The sequence below is a fragment of the Equus caballus genome, chromosome 6, assembly GCF_041296265.1.
Source record: "Equus caballus isolate H_3958 breed thoroughbred chromosome 6, TB-T2T, whole genome shotgun sequence".
NCBI classification, from domain to species: domain Eukaryota; kingdom Metazoa; phylum Chordata; class Mammalia; order Perissodactyla; family Equidae; genus Equus; species Equus caballus.
The window spans coordinates 31,399,253-31,426,476 of NC_091689.1; positions in this window are offsets into that span (position 1 = coordinate 31,399,253).

Consider the following 27,224-nt stretch of genomic DNA (forward strand, 5'->3'; position numbering starts at 1 on the left):
GGGCGAGTTGGGCCCCACAGCATCTTGCTTCCAGCTCTTTGGGAAGGTGAGAAACAACTCGCTCTGCACAGTGCTCTTACAGCCTAGTGGGAACATCTCTTCCAAAGGCCTGTGAAACGCAGTTTCTTTGCAGGCCTGATCTGGCTGAAGTAGGACTTCTGCTCTGGGTGTGCTACTTTGCCCTAGAGCTGAAAGGCACTACGTGCAGGCTTCTTTGCAAATGGCGAGTTGGGCCCCACAGCATCTTGCTTCCAGCTCTTTGGGAAGCTAAGAAACAACTCGCTCTGCACAGTGCTCTTACAGCCTAGTGGGAACACATGTTCCCAAGGCCTGTGAAACGCAGTTTCTTTGCAGGCCTGATCTGGCTGAAGTAGGACTTCTGCTCTGGGTGTGCTACATTGCCCTAGAGCTGAAAGGCACAACGTGCAGGCTTCTTTCCAAGGGGCGAGTTGGGCCCCACAGCATCTTGCTTCCAGCTCTTTGGGAAGCTAAGAAACCACTCGCTCTGCACAGTGCTCTTACAGCCTACCGGGAACATCTCTTCCAAAGGCCTGTGAAACGCAGTTTCTTTGCAGGCCTGATCTGGCTGAAGTAGGACTTCTGCTCTTGGTGTGCTACTTTGCCCTAGAGCTGAAAGGCACAACGTCCAGGCTTCTTTCCAAAGGGCGAGTTGGGCCCCACAGCATCTTGCTTCCAGTTCTTTGGGAAGCTAAGAAACAACTCGCTCTGCACAGTGCTCTTACAGCCTACCGGGAACATCTCTTCCAAAGGCCTGTGAAACGCAGTTTCTTTGCAGGCCTGATCTGGCTGAAGTAGGACTTCTGCTCTGGGTGTGCTACATTGCCCTAGAGCTGAAAGGCACAACGTGCAGGCTTCTTTCCAAAGGGCGAGTTGGGCCCCACAGCATCTTGCTTCCAGCTCTTTGGGAAGCTAAGAAACAACTCGCTCTGCACAGTGCTCTTAGAGCCTGGTGGGAACATCTCTTCCATAGGCCTGTGAAACGCAGTTTCTTTGCAGGCCTGATCTGGCTGAAGTAGGACATCTGCTCTGGGTGTGCTACTTTGCCCTAGAGCTGAAAGGCACAACGTGCAGGCTTCTTTCCAAAGGGCGAGTTGGGCCCTACAGCATCTTGCTTCCAGCCTTTTGGGAAGCCAAGAAACAACTCGCTCTACACAGTGCTCTTATAGCCTACCGGGAAGATCTCTTCCAGAGGCCTGTGAAACGCAGTTTCTTTGCAGTCCTGATCTGGCTGAAGTAGGACTTCTGCTCTGGGTGTGCTACTTTGCCCTATAGCTGAAAGGCACAACGTGCAGGCTTCTTTCCAAAGGGCGAGTTGGGCCCCACAGCATCTTGCTTCCAGCTCTTTGGGAAGCTAAGAAACAACTCGCTCTGCACAGTGCTCTTACAGCCTAGTGGGAACACATGTTCCAAAGGCCTGTGAAACGCAGTTTCTTTGCAGGCCTGATCTGGCTGAAGTTGGACTTCTGCTCTGGGTGTGCTACTTTGCCCTAGAGCTGAAAGGCACAACGTGCAGGCTTCTTTCCAAAGGGCGAGTTGGGCCCCACAGCATCTTGCTTCCAGCTCTTTGCGAAGCTAAGAAACAACTCGCTCTGCACAGTGCTCTTATAGCCTAGTGGGAACACATGTTCCAAAGGCCTGTGAAACGCAGTTTCTTTGCAGGCCTGATCTGGCTGAAGTTGGACTTCTGCTCTGGGTGTGCTACTTTGCCCTAGAGCTGAAAGGCACAACGTGCAGGCTTCTTTGCAAATGGCGAGTTGGGCCCCTCAGCATCTTGCTTCCAGCTCTTTGGGAAGCTAAGAAACCACTCGCTCTGCACAGTGCTCTTACAGCCTAGTGGGAACACATGTTCCAAAGGCCTGTGAAACGCAGTTTCTTTGCAGGCCTGATCTGGCTGAAGTAGGACTTCTGCTCTGGGTGTGCTACTTTGCCCTAGAGCTGAAAGGCACAACGTGCAGGCTTCTTTCCAAGGGACGAGTTGGGCCCCACAGCATCTTGCTTCCAGCCTTTTGGGAAACTAAGAAACAACTCGCACTACACAGTGCTCTTATAGCCTACCGGGAACATCTCTTCCAGAGGCCTGTGAAACGCAGTTTCTTTGCAGGCCTGATCTGGCTGAAGTAGGACTTCTGCTCTGGGTGTGCTACATTGCCCTAGAGCTGAAAGGCACAACGTGCAGGCTTCTTTCCAAAGGGCGAGTTGGGCCCCACAGCATCTTGCTTCCAGCTCTTTGGGAAGCTAAGAAACAACTCGCTCTGCACAGTGCTCTTACAGCCTACTGGGAACATCTCTTCCAAAGGCCTGTGAAACGCAGTTTCTTTGCAGGCCTGATCTGGCTGAAGTAGGGCTTCTGCTCTGGGTGTGCTACATTGCCCTAGAGCTGAAAGGCACAACGTGCAGGCTTCTTTCCAAAGGGCGAGTTGGGCCCCACAGCATCTTGCTTCCAGCTCTTTGGGAAGGTGAGAAACAACTCGCTCTGCACAGTGCTCTTACAGCCTAGTGGGAACATCTCTTCCAAAGGCCTGTGAAACGCAGTTTGTTTGCAGGCCTGATCTGGCTGAAGTAGGACTTCTGCTCTGGGTGTGCTACTTTGCCCTAGAGCTGAAAGGCACAACGTGCAGGCTTCTTTGCAAATGGCGAGTTGGGCCCCACAGCATCTTGCTTCCAGCTCTTTGGGAAGCTAAGAAACAACTCGCTCTGCACAGTGCTCTTACAGCCTAGTGGGAACACATGTTCCAAAGGACTGTGAAACGCAGTTTCTTTGCAGGCCTGATCTGGCTGAAGTAGGACTTCTGCTCTGGGTGTGCCAAATTGCCCTAGAGCTGAAAGGCACAACGTGCAGGCTTCTTTCCAAGGGGCGAGTTGGGCCCCACAGCATCTTGCTTCCAGCTCTTTGGGAAGCTAAGAAACAACTCGCTCTGCACAGTGCTCTTACAGCCTACCGGGAACATCTCTTCCAAAGGCCTGTGAAACGCAGTTTCTTTGCAGGCCTGATCTGGCTGAAGTAGGACTTCTGCTCTGGGTGTGCTCCATTGCCCTAGAGCTGAAGGGCACAACGTGCAGGCTCCTTTCCAAAGGGCGAGTTGGGCCCCACAGCATCTTGCTTCCAGCTCTTTGGGAAGCTAAGAAACAACTCGCTCTGCACAGTGCTCTTACAGCCTACCGGGAACATCTCTTCCAAAGGCCTGTGAAACGCAGTTTCTTTGCAGGCCTGATCTGGCTGAAGTAGGACTTCTGCTCTGGGTGTGCTACTTTGCCCTAGAGCTGAAAGGCACAACGTGCATGCTTCTTTCCAAAGGGCGAGTTGGGCCCCACAGCATCTTGCTTCCAGCCTTTTGGGAAGCTAAGAAACAACTCGCACTACACAGTGCACTTATAGCCTACCGGGAACATCTCTTCCAGAGGCCTGTGAAACGCAGTTTCTTTGCAGGCCTGATCTGGCTGAAGTAGGACTTCTGCTCTGGGTGTGCTACATTGCCCTAGAGCTGAAAGGCACAACGTGCAGGCTTCTTTCCAAAGGGCGAGTTGGGCCCCACAGCATCTTGCTTCCAGCTCTTTGGGACGCTAAGAAACAACTCGCTCTGCACAGTGCTCTTAGAGCCTACCGGGAACATCTCTTCCAAAGGCCTGTGAAACGCAGTTTCTTTGCAGGCCTTATCTGGCTGAAGTAGGGCTTCTGCTCTGGGTGTGCTACATTGCCCTAGAGCTGAAAGGCACAACGTGCAGGCTTCTTTCCAAAGGGCGAGTTGGGCCCCACAGCATCTTGCTTCCAGCTCTTTGGGAAGGTGAGAAACAACTCGCTCTGCACAGTGCTCTTACAGCCTAGTGGGAACATCTCTTCCAAAGGCCTGTGAAACGCAGTTTGTTTGCAGGCCTGATCTGGCTGAAGTAGGACTTCTGCTCTGGGTGTGCTACTTTGCCCTAGAGCTGAAAGGCACAACGTGCAGGCTTCTTTGCAAATGGAGAGTTGGGCCCCACAGCATCTTGCTTCCAGCTCTTTGGGAAGCTAAGAAACAACTCGCTCTGCACAGTGCTCTTACAGCCTAGTGGGAACACATGTTCCAAAGGCCTGTGAAACGCAGTTTCTTTGCAGGCCTGATCTGGCTGAAGTAGGACTTCTGCTCTGGGTGTGCCAAATTGCCCTAGAGCTGAAAGGCACAACGTGCAGGCTTCTTTCCAAGGGGCGAGTTCGGCCCCACAGCATCTTGCTTCCAGCTCTTTGGGAAGCTAAGAAACCACTCGCTCTGCACAGTGCTCTTACAGCCTACCGGGAACATCTCTTCCAAAGGCCTGTGAAACGCAGTTTCTTTGCAGGCCTGATCTGGCTGAAGTAGGACTTCTGCTCTGGGTGTGCTACTTTGCCCTAGAGCTGAAAGGCACAACGTGCAGGCTTCTTTCCAAAGGGCGAGTTGGGCCCCACAGCATCTTGCTTCCAGCTCTTTGGGAAGCTAAGAAACAACTCGCTCTGCACAGTGCTCTTACAGCCTAGTGGGAACACATGTTCCAAAGGCCTGTGAAACGCAGTTTCTTTGCAGGCCTGATCTGGCTGAAGTTGGACTTCTGCTCTGGGTGTGCTACTTTGCCTTAGAGCTGAAAGGCACAACGTGCAGGCTTCTTTCCAAAGAGCGAGTTGGGCCCCACAGCATCTTGCTTCCAGCTCTTTGGGAAGCTAAGAATCAACTCGCTCTGCACAGTGCTCTTACAGCCTAGTGGGAACACATGTTCCAAAGGCCTGTGAAACGCAGTTTCTTTGCAGGCCTGATCTGGCTGAAGTTGGACTTCTGCTCTGGGTGTGCTACTTTGCCGTAGAGCTGAAAGGCACAACGTGCAGGCTTCTTTGCAAATGGCGAGTTGGGCCCCACAGCATCTTGCTTCCAGCTCTTTGGGAAGCTAAGAAACAACTCGCTCTGCACAGTGCTCTTACAGCCTAGTGGGAACACCTGTTCCAAAGGCCTGTGAAACGCAGTTTCTTTGCAGGCCTGATCTGGCTGAAGTAGGACTTCTGCTCTGGGTGTGCTACATTGCCCTAGAGCTGAAAGGCACAACGTGCAGGCTTCTTTCCAAAGGGCGAGTTGGGCCCCACAGCATCTTGCTTCCAGCTCTTTGGGAAGCTAAGAAACAACTCGCTCTGCACAGTGCTCTTACAGCCTACTGGGAACATCTCTTCCAAAGGCCTGTGAAACGCAGTTTCTTTGCAGGCCTGATCTGGCTGAAGTAGGGCTTCTGCTCTGGGTGTGCTACATTGCCCTAGAGCTGAAAGGCACAACGTGCAGGCTTCTTTTCAAAGGGCGAGTTGGGCCCCACAGCATCTTGCTTCCAGCTCTTTGGGAAGGTGAGAAACAACTCGCTCTGCACAGTGCTCTTACAGCCTAGTGGGAACATCTCTTCCAAAGGCCTGTGAAACGCAGTTTGTTTGCAGGCCTGATCTGGCTGAAGTAGGACTTCTGCTCTGGGTGTGCTCCATTGCCCTAGAGCTGAAGGGCACAACGTGCAGGCTCCTTTCCAAAGGGCGAGTTGGGCCCCACAGCATCTTGCTTCCAGCTCTTTGGGAAGCTAAGAAACAACTCGCTCTGCACAGTGCTCTTACAGCCTACCGGGAACATCTCTTCCAAAGGCCTGTGAAACGCAGTTTCTTTGCAGGCCTGATCTGGCTGAAGTAGGGCTTCTGCTCTGGGTGTGCTACTTTGCCCTAGAGCTGAAAGGCACAACGTGCAGGCTTCTTTCCAAAGGGCGAGTTGGGCCCCACAGCATCTTGCTTCCAGCTCTTTGGGAAGCTAAGAAACAACTCGCTCTGCACAGTGCTCTTACAGCCTAGTGGGAACATCTCTTCCAAAGGCCTGTGAAACGCAGTTTCTTTGCAGGCCTGATCTGGCTGAAGTAGGACTTCTGCTCTGGGTGTGCTACTTTGCCCTAGAGCTGAAAGGCACAACGTGCATGCTTCTTTCCAAAGGGCGAGTTGGGCCCCACAGCATCTTGCTTCCAGCCTTTTGGGAAGCTAAGAAACAACTCGCACTACACAGTGCACTTATAGCCTACCGGGAACATCTCTTCCAGAGGCCTGTGAAACGCAGTTTCTTTGCAGGCCTGATCTGGCTGAAGTAGGACTTCTGCTCTGGGTGTGCTACATTGCCCTAGAGCTGAAAGGCACAACGTGCAGGCTTCTTTCCAAAGGGCGAGTTGGGCCCCACAGCATCTTGCTTCCAGCTCTTTGGGAAGCTAAGAAACAACTCGCTCTGCACAGTGCTCTTACAGCCTAGTGGGAACATCTCTTCCAAAGGCCTGTGAAACGCAGTGTCTTTGCAGGCCTGATCTGGCTGAAGTAGGACTTCTGCTCTGGTGTGCTACTTTGCCCTAGAGCTGAAAGGCGCAACGTGCAGGCTTCTTTCCAAAGGGCGAGTTGGGCCCCACAGCATCTTGCTTCCAGCCTTTTGGGAAGCTAAGAAACAACTCGCTCTGCACAGTGCTCTTATAGCCTAGTGGGAACACATGTTCCAAAGGCCTGTGAAACGCAGTTTCTTTGCAGGCCTGATCTGGCTGAAGTTGGACTTCTGCTCTGGGTGTGCTACTTTGCCCTAGAGCTGAAAGGCACAACGTGCAGGCTTCTTTGCAAATGGCGAGTTGGGCCCCACAGCATCTTGCTTCCAGCTCTTTGGGAAGCTAAGAAACCACTCGCTCTGCACAGTGCTCTTACAGCCTAGTGGGAACACATGTTCCAAAGGCCTGTGAAACGCAGTTTCTTTGCAGGCCTGATCTGGCTGAAGTAGGACTTCTGCTCTGGGTGTGCTACTTTGCCCTAGAGCTGAAAGGCACAACGTGCAGGCTTCTTTCCAAGGGGCGAGTTGGGCCCCACAGCATCTTGCTTCCAGCTCTTTGGGAAGCTAAGAAACCACTCGCTCTGCACAGTGCTCTTACAGCCTACCGGGAACATCTCTTCCAAAGGCCTGTGAAACGCAGTTTCTTTGCAGGCCTGATCTGGCTGAAGTAGGACTTCTGCTCTGGGTGTGCTACTTTGCCCTAGAGCTGAAAGGCACAACGTGCAGGCTTCTTTCCAAGGGACGAGTTGGGCCCCACAGCATCTTGCTTCCAGCCTTTTGGGAAACTAAGAAACAACTCGCACTACACAGTGCTCTTATAGCCTACCGGGAACATCTCTTCCAGAGGCCTGTGAAACGCAGTTTCTTTGCAGGCCTGATCTGGCTGAAGTAGGACTTCTGCTCTGGGTGTGCTACTTTGCCCTAGAGCTGAAAGGCACAACGTGCAGGCTTCTTTGCAAATGGCGAGTTGGGCCCCACAGCATCTTGCTTCCAGCTCTTTGGGAAGCTAAGAAACAACTCGCTCTGCACAGTGCTCTTACAGCCTAGTGGGAACACATGTTCCAAAGGACTATGAAACGCAGTTTCTTTGCAGGCCTGATCTGGCTGAAGTAGGACTTCTGCTCTGGGTGTGCCAAATTGCCCTAGAGCTGAAAGGCACAACGTGCAGGCTTCTTTCCTAGGGGCGAGTTGGGCCCCACAGCATCTTGCTTCCAGCTCTTTGGGAAGCTAAGAAACAACTCGCTCTGCACAGTGCTCTTACAGCCTACCGGGAACATCTCTTCCAAAGGCCTGTGAAACGCAGTTTCTTTGCAGGCCTGATCTGGCTGAAGTAGGACTTCTGCTCTGGGTGTGCTCCATTGCCCTAGAGCTGAAGGGCACAACGTGCAGGCTCCTTTACAAAGGGCGAGTTGGGCCCCACAGCATCTTGCTTCCAGCTCTTTGGGAAGCTAAGAAACAACTCGCTCTGCACAGTGCTCTTACAGCCTACCGGGAACATCTCTTCCAAAGGCCTGTGAAACGCAGTTTCTTTGCAGGCCTGATCTGGCTGAAGTAGGGCTTCTTCTCTGGGTGTGCTACTTTGCCCTAGAGCTGAAAGGCACAACGTGCAGGCTTCTTTCCAAAGGGCGAGTTGGGCCCCACAGCATCTTGCTTCCAGCTCTTTGGGAAGCTAAGAAACAACTCGCTCTGCACAGTGCTCTTACAGCCTAGTGGGAACATCTCTTCCAAAGGCCTGTGAAACGCAGTTTCTTTACAGGCCTGATCTGGCTGAAGTAGGACTTCTGCTCTGGGTGTGCTACTTTGCCCTAGAGCTGAAAGGCACAACGTGCATGCTTCTTTCCAAAGGGCGAGTTGGGCCCCACAGCATCTTGCTTCCAGCCTTTTGGGAAGCTAAGAAACAACTCGCACTACACAGTGCACTTATAGCCTACCGGGAACATCTCTTCCAGAGGCCTGTGAAACGCAGTTTCTTTGCAGGCCAGATCTGGCTGAAGTAGGACTTCTGCTCTGGGTGTGCTACATTGCCCTAGAGCTGAAAGGCACAACGTGCAGGCTTCTTTCCAAAGGGCGAGTTGGGCCCCACAGCATCTTGCTTCCAGCTCTTTGGGACGCTAAGAAACAACTCGCTCTGCACAGTGCTCTTACAGCCTACCGGGAACATCTCTTCCAAAGGCCTGTGAAACGCAGTTTCTTTGCAGGCCTTATCTGGCTGAAGTAGGGCTTCTGCTCTGGGTGTGCTACATTGCCCTAGAGCTGAAAGGCACAACGTGCAGGCTTCTTTCCAAAGGGCGAGTTGGGCCCCACAGCATCTTGCTTCCAGCTCTTTGGGAAGGTGAGAAACAACTCGCTCTGCACAGTCTCTTACAGCCTACGGGGAACATCTCTTCCAAAGGCCTGTGAAACGCAGTTTCTTTGCAGGCCTGATCTGGCTGAAGTAGGACTTCTGCTCTGGGTGTGCTACTTTGCCCTAGAGCTGAAAGGCACAACGTGCAGGCTTCTTTGCAAATGGCGAGTTGGGCCCCACAGCATCTTGCTTCCAGCTCTTTGGGAAGCTAAGAAACAACTCGCTCTGCACAGTGCTCTTACAGCCTAGTGGGAACACATGTTCCAAAGGCCTGTGAAACGCAGCTTCTTTGCAGGCCTGATCTGGCTGAAGTAGGACTTCTGCTCTGGGTGTGCCAAATTGCCCTAGAGCTGAAAGGCACAACGTGCAGGCTTCTTTCCAAGGGGCGAGTTGGGCCCCACAGCATCTTGCTTCCAGCTCTTTGGGAAGCTAAGAAACCACTCGCTCTGCACAGTGCTCTTACAGCCTACCGGGAACATCTCTTCCAAAGGCCTGTGAAACGCAGTTTCTTTGCAGGCCTGATCTGGCTGAAGTAGGACTTCTGCTCTGGGTGTGCTACTTTGCCCTAGAGCTGAAAGGCACAACGTGCAGGCTTCTTTCCAAAGGGCGAGTTGGGCCCCACAGCATCTTGCTTCCAGCTCTTTGGGAAGCTAAGAAACAACTCGCTCTGCACAGTGCTCTTACAGCCTACCGGGAACATCTCTTCCAAAGGCCTGTGAAACGCAGTTTCTTTGCAGGCCTGATCTGGCTGAAGTAGGACTTCTGCTCTGGGTGTGCTACTTTGCCCTAGAGCTGAAAGGCACAACGTGCAGGCTTCTTTCCAAAGGGCGAGTTGGGCCCCACAGCATCTTGCTTCCAGCTCTTTGCGAAGCTAAGAAACAACTCGCTCTGCACAGTGCTCTTACAGCCTAGTGGGAACACATGTTCCAAAGGCCTGTGAAACGCAGTTTCTTTGCAGGCCTGATCTGGCTGAAGTTGGACTTCTGCTCTGGGTGTGCTACTTTGCCCTAGAGCTGAGAGGCACAACGTGCAGGCTTCTTTCCAAAGAGCGAGTTGGGCCCCACAGCATCTTGCTTCCAGCTCTTTGGGAAGCTAAGAAACAACTCGCTCTGCACAGTGCTCTTACAGCCTAGTGGGAACACATGTTCCAAAGGCCTGTGAAACGCAGTTTCTTTGCAGGCCTGATCTGGCTGAAGTTGGACTTCTGCTCTGGGTGTGCTACTTTGCCGTAGAGCTGAAAGGCACAACGTGCAGGCTTCTTTGCAAATGGCGAGTTGGGCCCCACAGCATCTTGCTTCCAGCTCTTTGGGAAGCTAAGAAACAACTCGCTCTGCACAGTGCTCTTACAGCCTAGTGGGAACACCTGTTCCAAAGGCCTGTGAAACGCAGTTGCTTTGCAGGCCTGATCTGGCTGAAGTAGGACTTCTGCTCTGGGTGTGCTACATTGCCCTAGAGCTGAAAGGCACAACGTGCAGGCTTCTTTCCAAAGGGCGAGTTGGGCCCCACAGCATCTTGCTTCCAGCTCTTTGGGAAGCTAAGAAACAACTCGCTCTGCACAGTGCTCTTACAGCCTACCGGGAACATCTCTTCCAAAGGCCTGTGAAACGCAGTTTCTTTGCGGGCCTGATCTGGCTGAAGTAGGGCTTCTGCTCTGGGTGTGCTACATTGCCCTAGAGCTGAAAGGCACAACGTGCAGGCTTCTTTTCAAAGGGCGAGTTGGGCCCCACAGCATCTTGCTTCCAGCTCTTTGGGAAGGTGAGAAACAACTCGCTCTGCACAGTGCTCTTACAGCCTAGTGGGAACATCTCTTCCAAAGGCCTGTGAAACGCAGTTTGTTTGCAGGCCTGATCTGGCTGAAGTAGGACTTCTGCTCTGGGTGTGCTCCATTGCCCTAGAGCTGAAGGGCACAACGTGCAGGCTCCTTTCCAAAGGGCGAGTTGGGCCCCACAGCATCTTGCTTCCAGCTCTTTGGGAAGCTAAGAAACAACTCGCTCTGCACAGTGCTCTTACAGCCTACCGGGAACATCTCTTCCAAAGGCCTGTGAAACGCAGTTTCTTTGCAGGCCTGATCTGGCTGAAGTAGGGCTTCTGCTCTGGGTGTGCTACTTTGCCCTAGAGCTGAAAGGCACAACGTGCAGGCTTCTTTCCAAAGGGCGAGTTGGGCCCCACAGCATCTTGCTTCCAGCTCTTTGGGAAGCTGAGAAACAACTCGCTCTGCACAGTGCTCTTACAGCCTAGTGGGAACATCTCTTCCAAAGGCCTGTGAAACGCAGTTTCTTTGCAGGCCTGATCTGGCTGAAGTAGGACTTCTGCTCTGGGTGTGCTACTTTGCCCTAGAGCTGAAAGGCACAACGTGCATGCTTCTTTCCAAAGGGCGATTTGGGCCCCACAGCATCTTGCTTCCAGCCTTTTGGGAAGCTAAGAAACAACTCGCACTACACAGTGCACTTATAGCCTACCGGGAACATCTCTTCCAGAGGCCTGTGAAACGCAGTTTCTTTGCAGGCCTGATCTGGCTGAAGTAGGACTTCTGCTCTGGGTGTGCTACATTGCCCTAGAGCTGAAAGGCACAACGTGCAGGCTTCTTTCCAAAGGGCGAGTTGGGCCCCACAGCATCTTGCTTCCAGCTCTTTGGGAAGCTAAGAAACAACTCGCTCTGCACAGTGCTCTTACAGCCTAGTGGGAACATCTCTTCCAAAGGCCTGTGAAACGCAGTGTCTTTGCAGGCCTGATCTGGCTGAAGTAGGACTTCTGCTCTGGTGTGCTACTTTGCCCTAGAGCTGAAAGGCACAACGTGCAGGCTTCTTTCCAAAGGGCGAGTTGGGCCCCACAGCATCTTGCTTCCAGCCTTTTGGGAAGCTAAGAAACAACTCGCTCTACACAGTGCTCTTATAGCCTACCGGGAACATCTCTTCCAGAGGCCTGTGAAACGCAGTTTCTTTGCAGGCCTGATCTGGCTGAAGTAGGACTTCTGCTCTGGGTGTGCTACATTGCCCTATAGCTGAAAGGCACAACGTGCAGGCTTCTTTCCAAAGGGCGAGTTGGGCCCCACAGCATCTTGCTTCCAGCTCTTTGGGAGGCTAAGAAACAGGTCGCTCTGCACAGTGCTCTTACAGCCTACCGGGAACATCTCTTCCAAAGGCCTGTGAAACGCAGTTTCTTTGCAGGCCTGATCTGGCTGAAGTAGGACTTCTGCTCTGGGTGTGCTACTTTGCCCTAGAGCTGAAAGACACAACGTGCAGGCTTCTTTCCAAAGGGCGAGTTGGGCCCCACAGCAACTTGCTTCCAGCTCTTTGGGAAGCTAAGAAACAACTCGCTCTGCACAGTGCTCTTACAGCCTAGTGGGAACACATGTTCCAAAGGCCTGTGAAACGCAGTTTCTTTGCAGGCCTGATCTGGCTGAAGTAGGACTTCTGCTCTGGGTGTGCTACTTTCCCTAGAGCTGAAAGGCACAACGTGCAGGCTTCTTTCCAAAGGGCGAGTTGGGCCCCACAGCATCTTGCTTCCAGCTCTTTGCGAAGCTAAGAAACAACTCGCTCTGCACAGTGCTCTTATAGCCTAGTGGGAACACATGTTCCAAAGGCCTGTGAAACGCAGTTTCTTTGCAGGCCTGATCTGGCTGAAGTTGGACTTCTGCTCTGGGTGTGCTACTTTGCCCTAGAGCTGAAAGGCACAACGTGCAGGCTTCTTTGCAAATGGCGAGTTGGGCCCCACAGCATCTTGCTTCCAGCTCTTTGGGAAGCTAAGAAACCACTCGCTCTGCACAGTGCTCTTACAGCCTAGTGGGAACACATGTTCCAAAGGCCTGTGAAACGCAGTTTCTTTGCAGGCCTGATCTGGCTGAAGTAGGACTTCTGCTCTGGGTGTGCTACTTTGCCCTAGAGCTGAAAGGCACAACGTGCAGGCTTCTTTCCAAGGGGCGAGTTGGGCCCCACAGCATCTTGCTTCCAGCTCTTTGGGAAGCTAAGAAACCACTCGCTCTGCACAGTGCTCTTACAGCCTACCGGGAACATCTCTTCCAAAGGCCTGTGAAACGCAGTTTCTTTGCAGGCCTGATCTGGCTGAAGTAGCACTTCTGCTCTGGGTGTGCTACTTTGCCCTAGAGCTGAAAGGCACAACGTGCAGGCTTCTTTCCAAAGGGCGAGTTGGGCCCCACAGCATCTTGCTTCCAGCTCTTTGGGAAGCTAAGAAACAACTCGCTCTGCACAGTGCTCTTACAGCCTACCGGGAACATCTCTTCCAAAGGCCTGTGAAACGCAGTTTCTTTGCAGGCCTGATCTGGCTGAAGTAGGGCTTCTGCTCTGGGTGTGCTACTTTGCCCTAGAGCTGAAAGGCACAACGTGCAGGCTTCTTTCCAAAGGGCGAGTTGGGCCCCACAGCATCTTGCTTCCAGCTCTTTGGGAAGCTGAGAAACAACTCGCTCTGCACAGTGCTCTTACAGCCTAGTGGGAACATCTCTTCCAAAGGCCTGTGAAACGCAGTTTCTTTGCAGGCCTGATCTGGCTGAAGTAGGACTTCTGCTCTGGGTGTGCTACTTTGCCCTAGAGCTGAAAGGCATAACGTGCAGGCTTCTTTCCAAAGGGCGAGTTGGGCCCCACAGCATCTTGCTTCCAGCCTTTTGGGAAACTAAGAAACAACTCGCACTACACAGTGCTCTTATAGCCTACCGGGAACATCTCTTCCAGAGGCCTGTGAAACGCAGTTTCTTTGCAGGCCTGATCTGGCTGAAGTAGGGCTTCTGCTCTGGGTGTGCTACATTGCCCTAGAGCTGAAAGGCACAACGTGCAGGCTTCTTTCCAAAGGGCGAGTTGGGCCCCACAGCATCTTGCTTCCAGCTCTTTGGGAAGCTAAGAAACAACTCGCTCTGCACAGTGCTCTTACAGCCTACTGGGAACATCTCTTCCAAAGGCCTGTGAAACGCAGTTTCTTTGCAGGCCTGATCTGGCTGAAGTAGGGCTTCTGCTATGGGTGTGCTACATTGCCCTAGAGCTGAAAGGCACAACGTGCAGGCTTCTTTCCAAAGGGCGAGTTGGGCCCCACAGCATCTTGCTTCCAGCTCTTTGGGAAGGTGAGAAACAACTCGCTCTGCACAGTGCTCTTACAGCCTAGTGGGAACATCTCTTCCAAAGGCCTGTGAAACGCAGTTTGTTTGCAGGCCTGATCTGGCTGAAGTAGGACTTCTGCTCTGGGTGTGCTACTTTGCCCTAGAGCTGAAAGGCACAACGTGCAGGCTTCTTTGCAAATGGCGAGTTGGGCCCCACAGCATCTTGCTTCCAGCTCTTTGGGAAGCTAAGAAACAACTCGCTCTGCACAGTGCTCTTACAGCCTAGTGGGAACACATGTTCCAAAGGACTGTGAAACGCAGTTTCTTTGCAGGCCTGATCTGGCTGAAGTAGGACTTCTGCTCTGGGTGTGCCAAATTGCCCTAGAGCTGAAAGGCACAACGTGCAGGCTTCTTTCCAAGGGGCGAGTTGGGCCCCACAGCATCTTGCTTCCAGCTCTTTGGGAAGCTAAGAAACAACTCGCTCTGCACAGTGCTCTTACAGCCTACCGGGAACATCTCTTCCAAAGGCCTGTGAAACGCAGTTTCTTTGCAGGCCTGATCTGGCTGAAGTAGGACTTCTGCTCTGGGTGTGCTCCATTGCCCTAGAGCTGAAGGGCACAACGTGCAGGCTCCTTTCCAAAGGGCGAGTTGGGCCCCACAGCATCTTGCTTCCAGCTCTTTGGGAAGCTAAGAAACAACTCGCTCTGCACAGTGCTCTTACAGCCTACCGGGAACATCTCTTCCAAAGGCCTGTGAAACGCAGTTTCTTTGCAGGCCTGATCTGGCTGAAGTAGGACTTCTGCTCCGGGTGTGCTACTTTGCCCTAGAGCTGAAAGGCACAACGTGCAGGCTTCTTTCCAAAGGGCGAGTTGGGCCCCACAGCATCTTGCTTCCAGCTCTTTGGGAAGCTAAGAAACAACTCGCTCTGCACAGTGCTCTTATAGCCTAGTGGGAACACATGTTCCAAAGGCCTGTGAAACGCAGTTTCTTTGCAGGCCTGATCTGGCTGAAGTTGGACTTCTGCTCTGGGTGTGCTACTTTGCCCTAGAGCTGAAAGGCACAACGTGCAGGCTTCTTTGCAAATGGCGAGTTGGGCCCCACAGCATCTTGCTTCCAGCTCTTTGGGAAGCTAAGAAACCACTCGCTCTGCACAGTGCTCTTACAGCCTAGTGGGAACACATGTTCCAAAGGCCTGTGAAACGCAGTTTCTTTGCAGGCCTGATCTGGCTGAAGTAGGACTTCTGCTCTGGGTGTGCTACTTTGCCCTAGAGCTGAAAGGCACAACGTGCAGGCTTCTTTCCAAGGGGCGAGTTGGGCCCCACAGCATCTTGCTTCCAGCTCTCTGGGAAGCTAAGAAACCACTCGCTCTGCACAGTGCTCTTACAGCCTACCGGGAACATCTCTTCCAAAGGCCTGTGAAACGCAGTTTCTTTGCAGGCCTGATCTGGCTGAAGTAGCACTTCTGCTCTGGGTGTGCTACTTTGCCCTAGAGCTGAAAGGCACAACGTGCAGGCTTCTTTCCAAAGGGCGAGTTGGGCCCCACAGCATCTTGCTTCCAGCTCTTTGGGAAGCTAAGAAACAACTCGCTCTGCACAGTGCTCTTACAGCCTACCGGGAACATCTCTTCCAAAGGCCTGTGAAACGCAGTTTCTTTGCAGGCCTGATCTGGCTGAAGTAGGGCTTCTGCTCTGGGTGTGCTACTTTGCCCTAGAGCTGAAAGGCACAACGTGCAGGCTTCTTTCCAAAGGGCGTGTTGGGCCCCACAGCGTCTTGCTTCCAGCTCTTTGGGAAGCTAAGAAACAACTCGCTCTGCACAGTGCTCTTACAGCCTAGTGGGAACATCTCTTCCAAAGGCCTGTGAAACGCAGTTTCTTTGCAGGCCTGATCTGGCTGAAGTAGGACTTCTGCTCTGGGTGTGCTACTTTGCCCTAGAGCTGAAAGGCATAACGTGCAGGCTTCTTTCCAAAGGGCGAGTTGGGCCCCACAGCATCTTGCTTCCAGCCTTTTGGGAAACTAAGAAACAACTCGCACTACACAGTGCTCTTATAGCCTACCGGGAACATCTCTTCCAGAGGCCTGTGAAACGCAGTTTCTTTGCAGGCCTGATCTGGCTGAAGTAGGACTTCTGCTCTGGGTGTGCTACATTGCCCTAGAGCTGAAAGGCACAACGTGCAGGCTTCTTTCCAAAGGGCGAGTTGGGCCCCACAGCATCTTGCTTCCAGCTCTTTGGGAAGCTAAGAAACAACTCGCTCTGCACAGTGCTCTTACAGCCTACTGGGAACATCTCTTCCAAAGGCCTGTGAAACGCAGTTTCTTTGCAGGCCTGATCTGGCTGAAGTAGGGCTTCTGCTATGGGTGTGCTACATTGCCCTAGAGCTGAAAGGCACAACGTGCAGGCTTCTTTCCAAAGGGCGAGTTGGGCCCCACAGCATCTTGCTTCCAGCACTTTGGGAAGGTGAGAAACAACTCGCTCTGCACAGTGCTCTTACAGCCTAGTGGGAACATCTCTTCCAAAGGCCTGTGAAACGCAGTTTGTTTGCAGGCCTGATCTGGCTGAAGTAGGACTTCTGCTCTGGGTGTGCTACTTTGCCCTAGAGCTGAAAGGCACAACGTGCAGGCTTCTTTGCAAATGGCGAGTTGGGCCCCACAGCATCTTGCTTCCAGCTCTTTGGGAAGCTAAGAAACAACTCGCTCTGCACAGTGCTCTTACAGCCTAGTGGGAACACATGTTCCAAAGGACTGTGAAACGCAGTTTCTTTGCAGGCCTGATCTGGCTGAAGTAGGACTTCTGCTCTGGGTGTGCCAAATTGCCCTAGAGCTGAAAGGCACAACGTGCAGGCTTCTTTCCAAGGGGCGAGTTGGGCCCCACAGCATTTTGCTTCCAGCTCTTTGGGAAGCTAAGAAACAACTCGCTCTGCACAGTGCTCTTACAGCCTACCGGGAACATCTCTTCCAAAGGCCTGTGAAACGCAGTTTCTTTGCAGGCCTGATCTGGCTGAAGTAGGACTTCTGCTCTGGGTGTGCTCCATTGCCCTAGAGCTGAAGGGCACAACGTGCAGGCTCCTTTCCAAAGGGCGAGTTGGGCCCCACAGCATCTTGCTTCCAGCTCTTTGGGAAGCTAAGAAACAACTCGCTCTGCACAGTGCTCTTACAGCCTACCGGGAACATCTCTTCCAAAGGCCTGTGAAACGCAGTTTCTTTGCAGGCCTGATCTGGCTGAAGTAGGACTTCTGCTCTGGGTGTGCTACTTTGCCCTAGAGCTGAAAGGCACAACGTGCAGGCTTCTTTCCAAAGAGCGAGTTGGGCCCCACAGCATCTTGCTTCCAGCTCTTTGGGAAGCTAAGAAACAACTCGCTCTGCACAGTGCTCCTACAGCCTAGTGGGAACACATGTTCCAAAGGCCTGTGAAACGCAGTTTCTTTGCAGGCCTGATCTGGCTGAAGTTGGACTTCTGCTCTGGGTGTGCTACTTTGCCCTAGAGCTGAAAGGCACAACGTGCAGGCTTCTTTCCAAAGAGCGAGTTGGGCCCCACAGCATCTTGCTTCCAGCTCTTTGGGAAGCTAAGAAACAACTCGCTCTGCACAGTGCTCTTACAGCCTAGTGGGAACACATGTTCCAAAGGCCTGTGAAACGCAGTTTCTTTGCAGGCCTGATCTGGCTGAAGTTGGACTTCTGCTCTGGGTGTGCTACTTTGCCGTAGAGCTGAAAGGCACAACGTGCAGGCTTCTTTGCAAATGGCGAGTTGGGCCCCACAGCATCTTGCTTCCAGCTCTTTTGGAAGCTAAGAAACAACTCGCTCTGCACAGTGCTCTTACAGCCTAGTGGGAACACCTGTTCCAAAGGCCTGTGAAACGCAGTTTCTTTGCAGGCCTGATCTGGCTGAAGTAGGACTTCTGCTCTGGGTGTGCTACATTGCCCTAGAGCTGAAAGGCACAACGTGCAGGCTTCTTTCCAAAGGGCGAGTTGGGCCCCACAGCATCTTGCTTCCAGCTCTTTGGGAAGCTAAGAAACAACTCGCTCTGCACAGTGCTCTTACAGCCTACTGGGAACATCTCTTCCATAGGCCTGTGAAACGCAGTTTCTTTGCAGGCCTGATCTGGCTGAAGTAGGACTTCTGCTCTGGGTGTGCTACATTGCCCTAGAGCTGAAAGGCACAACGTGCAGGCTTCTTTCCAAAGGGCGAGTTGGGCCCCACAGCATCTTGCTTCCAGCTCTTTGGGAAGCTAAGAAACAACTCGCTCTGCACAGTGCTCTTACAGCCTAGTGGGAACATCTCTTCCAAAGGCCTGTGAAACGCCGTGTCTTTGCAGGCCTGATCTGGCTGAAGTAGGACTTCTGCTCTGGGTGTGCTACTTTGCCCTAGAGCTGAAATTCGCAACGTGCAGGCTTCTTTCCAAAGGGCGAGTTGGGCCCCACAGCATCTTGCTTCCAGCCTTTTGGGAAGCCAAGAAACAACTCGCTCTACACAGTGCTCTTATAGCCTACCGGGAACATCTCTTCCAGAGGCCTGTGAAATGCAGTTTCTTTGCAGGCCTGATCTGGCTGAAGTAGGACTTCTGCTCTGGGTGTGCTACTTTGCCCTATAGCTGAAAGGCACAACGTGCAGGCTTCTTTCCAAAGGGCGAGTTGGGCCCCACAGCATCTTGCTTCCAGCTCTTTGGGAGGCTAAGAAACAAGTCGCTCTGCACAGTGCTCTTACAGCCTACCGGGAACATCTCTTCCAAAGGCCTGTGAAACGCAGTTTCTTTGCAGGCCTGGTCTGGCTGAAGTAGGACTTCTGCTCTGGGTGTGCTACTTTGCCCTAGAGCTGAAAGGCACAACGTGCAGGCTTCTTTCCAAAGGGCGAGTTGGGCCCCACAGCATCTTGCTTCCAGCTCTTTGGGAAGCTAAGAAACAACTCGCTCTGCACAGTGCTCTTACAGCCTAGTGGGAACACATGTTCCAAAGGCCTGTGAAACGCAGTTTCTTTGCAGGCCTGATCTGGCTGAAGTTGGACTTCTGCTCTGGGTGTGCTACTTTGCCCTAGAGCTGAAAGGCACAACGTGCAGGCTTCTTTGCAAATGGCGAGTTGGGCCCCACAGCATCTTGCTTCCAGCTCTTTGGGAAGCTAAGAAACCACTCGCTCTGCACAGTGCTCTTACAGCCTAGTGGGAACACATGTTCCAAAGGCTTGTGAAACGCAGTTTCTTTGCAGGCCTGATCTGGCTGAAGTTGGACTTCTGCTCTGGGTGTGCTACTTTGCCCTAGAGCTGAAAGGCACAACGTGCAGGCTTCTTTCCAAGGGGCGAGTTGGGCCCCACAGCATCTTGCTTCCAGCTGTTTGGGAAGCTAAGAAACCACTCGCTCTGCACAGTGCTCTTACAGCCTACCGGGAACATCTCTTCCAAAGGCCTGTGAAACGCAGTTTATTTGCAGGCCTGATCTGGCTGAAGTAGGACTTCTGCTCTGGGTGTGCTACTTTGCCCTAGAGCTGAAAGGCACAACGTGCAGGCTTCTTTCCAAAGGGCGAGTTGGGCCCCACAGCATCTTGCTTCCAGCTCTTTGGGAAGCTAAGAAACAACTCGCTCTGCACAGTGCTCTTACAGCCTACCGGGAACATCTCTTCCAAAGGCCTGTGAAACGCAGTTTCTTTGCAGGCCTGATCTGGCTGAAGTAGGGCTTCTGCTCTGGGTGTGCTACTTTGCCCTAGAGATGAAAGGCACAACGTGCAGGCTTCTTTCCAAAGGGCGAGTTGGGCCCCACAGCATCTTGCTTCCAGCTCTTTGGGAAGCTAAGAAACAACTCGCTCTGCACAGTGCTCTTACAGCCTAGTGGGAACATCTCTTCCAAAGGCCTGTGAAACGCAGTTTCTTTGCAGGCCTGATCTGGCTGAAGTAGGACTTCTGCTCTGGGTGTGCTACTTTGCCCTAGAGCTGAAAGGCACAACGTGCAGGCTTCTTTCCAAAGGGCGAGTTGGGCCCCACAGCATCTTGCTTCCAGCCTTTTGGGAAGCTAAGAAACAACTCGCACTACACAGTGCTCTTATAGCCTACCGGGAACATCTCTTCCAGAGGCCTGTGAAACGCAGTTTCTTTGCAGGCCTGATCTGGCTGAAGTAGGGCTTCTGCTCTGGGTGTGCTACATTGCCCTAGAGCTGAAAGGCACAACGTGCAGGCGTCTTTCCAAAGGGCGTGTTGGGCCCCACAGCATCTTGCTTCCAGCTCTTTGGGAAGGTGAGAAACAACTCGCTCTGCACAGTGCTCTTACAGCCTAGTGGGAACATCTCTTCCAAAGGCCTGTGAAACGCAGTTTGTTTGCAGGCCTGATCTGGCTGAAGTAGGACTTCTGCTCTGGGTGTGCTACTTTGCCCTAGAGCTGAAAGGCACAACGTGCAGGCTTCTTTGCAAATGGCGAGTTGGGCCCCACAGCATCTTGCTTCCAGCTCTTTGGGAAGCTAAGAAACAACTCGCTCTGCACAGTGCTCTTACAGCCTAGTGTGAACACATGTTCCAAAGGCCTGTGAAACGCAGTTTCTTTGCAGGCCTGATCTGGCTGAAGTAGGACTTCTGCTCTGGGTGTGCCAAATTGCCCTAGAGCTGAAAGGCACTACGTGCAGGCTTCTTTCCAAGGGGCGAGTTGGGCCCCACAGCATCTTGCTTCCAGCTCTTTGGGAAGCTAAGAAACAACTCCCTCTTCACAGTGCTCTTAGAGCCTAGTGGGAACATCTCTTCCAAAGGCCTGTGAAACGCAGTTTCTTTGCAGGCCTGATCTGGCTGAAGTAGGACTTATGCTCTGGGTGTGCTCCATTGCCCTAGAGCTGAAGGGCACAACGTGCAGGCTCCTTTCCAAAGGGCGAGTTGGGCCCCACAGCATCTTGCTTCCAGCTCTTTGGGAAGCTAAGAAACAACTCGCTCTGCACAGTGCTCTTACAGCCTACCGGGAACATCTCTTCCAAAGGCCTGTGAAACGCAGTTTCTTTGCAGGCCTGATCTGGCTGAAGTAGGGCTTCTGCTCTGGGTGTGCTACTTTGCCCTAGAGCTGAAAGGCACAACGTGCAGGCTTCTTTCCAAAGGGCGAGTTGGGCCCCACAGCATCTTGCTTCCAGCTCTTTGGGAAGCTAAGAAACAACTCGCTGTGCACAGTGCTCTTACAGCCTAGTGGGAACATCTCTTCCAAAGGCCTGTGAAACGCAGTTTCTTTGCAGGCCTGATCTGGCTGAAGTAGGACTTCTGCTCTGGGTGTGCTACTTTGCCCTAGAGCTGAAAGGCACAACGTGCAGGCTTCTTTCCAAAGGGCGAGTTGGGCCCCACAGCATCTTGCTTCCAGCTCTTTGGGAAGCTAAGATACAACTCGCTCTGCACAGTGCTCTTACAGCCTACTGGGAACATCTCTTCCATAGGCCTGTGAAACGCAGTTTCTTTGCAGGCCTGATCTGGCTGAAGTAGGACTTCTGCTCTGGGTGTGCTACATTGCCCTAGAGCTGAAAGGCACAACGTGCAGGCTTCTTTCCAAAGGGCGAGTTGGGCCCCACAGCATCTTGCTTCCAGCTCTTTGGGAAGCTAAGAAACAACTCGCTCTGCACAGTGCTCTTACAGCCTAGTGGGAACATCTCTTCCAAAGGCCTGTGAAACGCCGTGTCTTTGCAGGCCTGATCTGGCTGAAGTAGGACTTCTGCTCTGGGTGTGCTACTTTGCCCTAGAGCTGAAATTCGCAACGTGCAGGCTTCTTTCCAAAGGGCGAGTTGGGCCCCACAGCATCTTGCTTCCAGCCTTTTGGGAAGCCAAGAAACAACTCGCTCTACACAGTGCTCTTATAGCCTACCGGGAACATCTCTTCCAGAGGCCTGTGAAACGCAGTTTCTTTGCAGGCCTGATCTGGCTGAAGTAGGACTTCTGCTCTGGGTGTGCTACTTTGCCCTATAGCTGAAAGGCACAACGTGCAGGCTTCTTTCCAAAGGGCGAGTTGGGCCCCACAGCATCTTGCTTCCAGCTCTTTGGGAGGCTAAGAAACAAGTCGCTCTGCACAGTGCTCTTACAGCCTACCGGGAACATCTCTTCCAAAGGCCTGTGAAACGCAGTTTCTTTGCAGGCCTGGTCTGGCTGAAGTAGGACTTCTGCTCTGGGTGTGCTACTTTGCCCTAGAGCTGAAAGGCACAACGTGCAGGCTTCTTTCCAAAGGGCGAGTTGGGCCCCACAGCATCTTGCTTCCAGCTCTTTGGGAAGCTAAGAAACAACTCGCTCTGCACAGTGCTCTTACAGCCTAGTGGGAACACATGTTCCAAAGGCCTGTGAAACGCAGTTTCTTTGCAGGCCTGATCTGGCTGAAGTTGGACTTCTGCTCTGGGTGTGCTACTTTGCCCTAGAGCTGAAAGGCACAACGTGCAGGCTTCTTTGCAAATGGCGAGTTGGGCCCCACAGCATCTTGCTTCCAGCTCTTTGGGAAGCTAAGAAACCACTCGCTCTGCACAGTGCTCTTACAGCCTAGTGGGAACACATGTTCCAAAGGCCTGTGAAACGCAGTTTCTTTGCAGGCCTGATCTGGCTGAAGTTGGACTTCTGCTCTGGGTGTGCTACTTTGCCCTAGAGCTGAAAGGCACAACGTGCAGGCTTCTTTCCAAGGGGCGAGTTGGGCCCCACAGCATCTTGCTTCCAGCTGTTTGGGAAGCTAAGAAACCACTCGCTCTGCACAGTGCTCTTACAGCCTACCGGGAACATCTCTTCCAAAGGCCTGTGAAACGCAGTTTCTTTGCAGGCCTGATCTGGCTGAAGTAGGACTTCTGCTCTGGGTGTGCTACTTTGCCCTAGAGCTGAAAGGCACAACGTGCAGGCTTCTTTCCAAAGGGCGAGTTGGGCCCCACAGCATCTTGCTTCCAGCTCTTTGGGAAGCTAAGAAACAACTCGCTCTGCACAGTGCTCTTACAGCCTACCGGGAACATCTCTTCCAAAGGCCTGTGAAACGCAGTTTCTTTGCAGGCCTGATCTGGCTGAAGTAGGGCTTCTGCTCTGGGTGTGCTACTTTGCCCTAGAGCTGAAAGGCACAACGTGCAGGCTTCTTTCCAAAGGGCGAGTTGGGCCCCACAGCATCTTGCTTCCAGCTCTTTGGGAAGCTAAGAAACAACTCGCTCTGCACAGTGCTCTTACAGCCTAGTGGGAACATCTCTTCCAAAGGCCTGTGAAACGCAGTTTCTTTGCAGGCCTGATCTGGCTGAAGTAGGACTTCTGCTCTGGGTGTGCTACTTTGCCCTAGAGCTGAAAGGCACAACGTGCAGGCTTCTTTCCAAAGGGCGAGTTGGGCCCCACAGCATCTTGCTTCCAGCCTTTTGGGAAGCTAAGAAACAACTCGCACTACACAGTGCTCTTATAGCCTACCGGGAACATCTCTTCCATAGGCCTGTGAAACGCAGTTTCTTTGCAGGCCTGATCTGGCTGAAGTAGGGCTTCTGCTCTGGGTGTGCTACATTGCCCTAGAGCTGAAAGGCACAACGTGCAGGCGTCTTTCCAAAGGGCGTGTTGGGCCCCACAGCATCTTGCTTCCAGCTCTTTGGGAAGGTGAGAAACAACTCGCTCTGCACAGTGCTCTTACAGCCTAGTGGGAACATCTCTTCCAAAGGCCTGTGAAACGCAGTTTGTTTGCAGGCCTGATCTGGCTGAAGTAGGACTTCTGCTCTGGGTGTGCTACTTTGCCCTAGAGCTGAAAGGCACAACGTGCAGGCTTCTTTGCAAATGGCGAGTTGGGCCCCACAGCATCTTGCTTCCAGCTCTTTGGGAAGCTAAGAAACAACTCGCTCTGCACAGTGCTCTTACAGCCTAGTGTGAACACATGTTCCAAAGGCCTGTGAAACGCAGTTTCTTTGCAGGCCTGATCTGGCTGAAGTAGGACTTCTGCTCTGGGTGTGCCAAATTGCCCTAGAGCTGAAAGGCACAACGTGCAGGCTTCTTTCCAAGGGGCGAGTTGGGCCCCACAGCATCTTGCTTCCAGCTCTTTGGGAAGCTAAGAAACAACTCGCTCTTCACAGTGCTCTTAGAGCCTAGTGGGAACATCTCTTCCAAAGGCCTGTGAAACGCAGTTTCTTTGCAGGCCTGATCTGGCTGAAGTAGGACTTCTGCTCTGGGTGTGCTCCATTGCCCTAGAGCTGAAGGGCACAACGTGCAGGCTCCTTTCCAAAGGGCGAGTTGGGCCCCACAGCATCTTGCTTCCAGCTCTTTGGGAAGCTAAGAAACAACTCGCTCTGCACAGTGCTCTTACAGCCTACCGGGAACATCTCTTCCAAAGGCCTGTGAAACGCAGTTTCTTTGCAGGCCTGATCTGGCTGAAGTAGGGCTTCTGCTCTGGGTGTGCTACTTTGCCCTAGAGCTGAAAGGCACAACGTGCAGGCTTCTTTCCAAAGGGCGAGTTGGGCCCCACAGCATCTTGCTTCCAGCTCTTTGGGAAGCTAAGAAACAACTCGCTGTGCACAGTGCTCTTACAGCCTAGTGGGAACATCTCTTCCAAAGGCCTGTGAAACGCAGTTTCTTTGCAGGCCTGATCTGGCTGAAGTAGGACTTCTGCTCTGGGTGTGCTACTTTGCCCTAGAGCTGAAAGGCACAACGTGCATGCTTCTTTCCAAAGGGCGAGTTGGGCCCCACAGCATCTTGCTTCCAGCCTTTTGGGAAGCTAAGAAACAACTGGCACTACACAGTGCACTTATAGCCTACCGGGAACATCTCTTCCAGAGGCCTGTGAAACGCAGTTTCTTTGCAGGCCTGATCTGGCTGAAGTAGGACTTCTGCTCTGGGTGTGCTACATTGCCCTAGAGCTGAAAGGCACAACGTGCAGGCTTCTTTCCAAAGGGCGAGTTGGGCCCCACAGCATCTTGCTTCCAGCTCTTTGGGAAGCTAAGAAACAACTCGCTCTGCACAGTGCTCTTACAGCCTAGTGGGAACACATGTTCCAAAGGCCTGTGAAACGCAGTTTCTTTGCAGGCCTGATCTGGCTGAAGTAGGACTTCTGCTCTGGGTGTGCCAAATTGCCCTAGAGCTGAAAGGCACAACGTGCAGGCTTCTTTCCAAGGGGCGAGTTGGGCCCCATAGCATCTTGCTTCCAGCTCTTTGGGAAGCTAATAAACAACTCGCTCTGCACAGTGCTCTTACAGCCTACCGGGAACATCTCTTCCAAAGGCCTGTGAAACGCAGTTTCTTTGCAGGCCTGATCTGGCTGAAGTAGGACTTCTGCTCTGGGTGTGCTACTTTGCCCTAGAGCTGAAAGGCACAACGTGCAGGCTTCTTTCCAAAGGGCGAGTTGGGCCCCACAGCATCTTGCTTCCAGCTCTTTGGGAAGCTAAGAAACAACTCGCTCTGCACAGTGCTCTTACAGCCTACCGGGAACATCTCTTCCAAAGGCCTGTGAAACGCAGTTTCTTTGCAGGCCTGATCTGGCTGAAGTAGGACTTCTGCTCTGGGTGTGCTACTTTGCCCTAGAGCTGAAAGGCACAACGTTCAGGCTTCTTTCCAAAGGGCGAGTTGGGCCCCACAGCATCTTGCTTCCAGCTCTTTGCGAAGCTAAGAAACAACTCGCTCTGCACAGTGCTCTTACAGCCTAGTGGGAACACATGTTCCAAAGGCATGTGAAACGCAGTTCCTTTGCAGGCCTGATCTGGCTGAAGTTGGACTTCTGCTCTGGGTGTGCTACTTTGCCCTAGAGCTGAAAGGCACAACGTGCAGGCTTCTTTCCAAAGGGCGAGTTGGGCCCCACAGCATCTTGCTTCCAGCTCTTTGGGAAGCTAAGAAACAACTCGCTCTGCACAGTGCTCTTACAGCCTAGTGGGAACACATGTTCCAAAGGCCTGTGAAACGCAGTTTCTTTGCAGGCCTGATCTGGCTGAAGTTGGACTTCTGCTCTGGGTGTGCTACTTTGCCGTAGAGCTGAAAGGCACAACGTGCAGGCTTCTTTGCAAATGGCGAGTTGGGCCCCACAGCATCTTGCTTCCAGCTCTTTGGGAAGCTAAGAAACAACTCGCTCTGCACAGTGCTCTTACAGCCTAGTGGGAACACCTGTTCCAAAGGCCTGTGAAACGCAGTTTCTTTGCAGGCCTGCTCTGGCTGAAGTAGGACTTCTGCTCTGGGTGTGCTACATTGCCCTAGAGCTGAAAGGCACAACGTGCAGGCTTCTTTCCAAGTGGCGAGTTGGGCCCCACAGCATCTTGCCTCCAGCTCTTTGGGAAGCTGAGAAACCACTCGCTCTGCACAGTGCTCTTACAGCCTACCGGGAACATCTCTTCCAAAGGCCTGTGAAACGCAGTTTCTTTGCAGGCCTGATCTGGCTGAAGTAGGACTTCTGCTCTGGGTGTGCTACTTTGCCCTAGAGCTGAAAGGCACAACGTGCAGGCTTCTTTCCAAAGGACGAGTTGGGCCCCACAGCATCTTGCTTCCAGCTCTTTGGGAAGCTAAGAAACAACTCGCTCTGCACAGTGCTCTTACAGCCTACCGGGAACATCTCTTCCAGAGGCCTGTGAAACGCAGTTTCTTTGCAGGCCTGCTCTGGCTGAAGTAGGACTTCTGCTCTGGGTGTGCTACATTGCCCTAGAGCTGAAAGGCACAACGTGCAGGCTTCTTTCCAAGTGGCGAGTTGGGCCCCACAGCATCTTGCCTCCAGCTCTTTGGGAAGCTGAGAAACCACTCGCTCTGCACAGTGCTCTTACAGCCTACCGGGAACATCTCTTCCAAAGGCCTGTGAAACGCAGTTTCTTTGCAGGCCTGATCTGGCTGAAGTAGGACTTCTGCTCTGGGTGTGCTACTTTGCCCTAGAGCTGAAAGGCACAACGTGCAGGCTTCTTTCCAAAGGACGAGTTGGGCCCCACAGCATCTTGCTTCCAGCGCTTTGGGAAGCTAAGAAACAACTCGCTCTGCACAGTGCTCTTAGAGCCTACCGGGAACATCTCTTCCAAAGGCCTGTGAAACACAGTTTCTTTGCAGGCCTGGTCTGGCTGAAGTAGGACTTCTGCTCTGGGTGTGCTACTTTGCCCTAGAGCTGAAAGGCACAACGTGCAGGCTTCTTTCCAAAGGGCGAGTTGGGCCCCACAGCATCTTGCTTCCAGCTCTTTGGGAAGCTAAGAAACAACTCGCTCTGCACAGTGCTCTTACAGCCTACCGGGAACATCTCTTCCAAAGGCCTGTGAAACGCAGTTTCTTTGCAGGCCTGATCTGGCTGAAGTAGGACTTCTGCTCTGGGTGTGCTCCATTGCCCTAGAGCTGAAAGGCACAACGTGCAGGCTTCTTTCCAAGGGGCGAGTTGGGCCCCACAGCATCTTGCTTCCAGCTCTTTGCAAAGCTGAGAAACAACTCGTTCTGCACAGTGCTCTTACAGCCTACGGGGAACATCTCTTCCAAAGGCCTGTGAAACGCAGTTTCTTTGCAGGCCTGATCTTGCTGAAGTAGGACTTCTGCTCTGGGTGTGCTGCTTTGCCCTAGAGCTGAAAGGCACAACGTGCAGGCTTCTTTCCAAAGGGCGAGTTGGGCCCCACAGCATCTTGCTTCCAGCTATTTGGGAA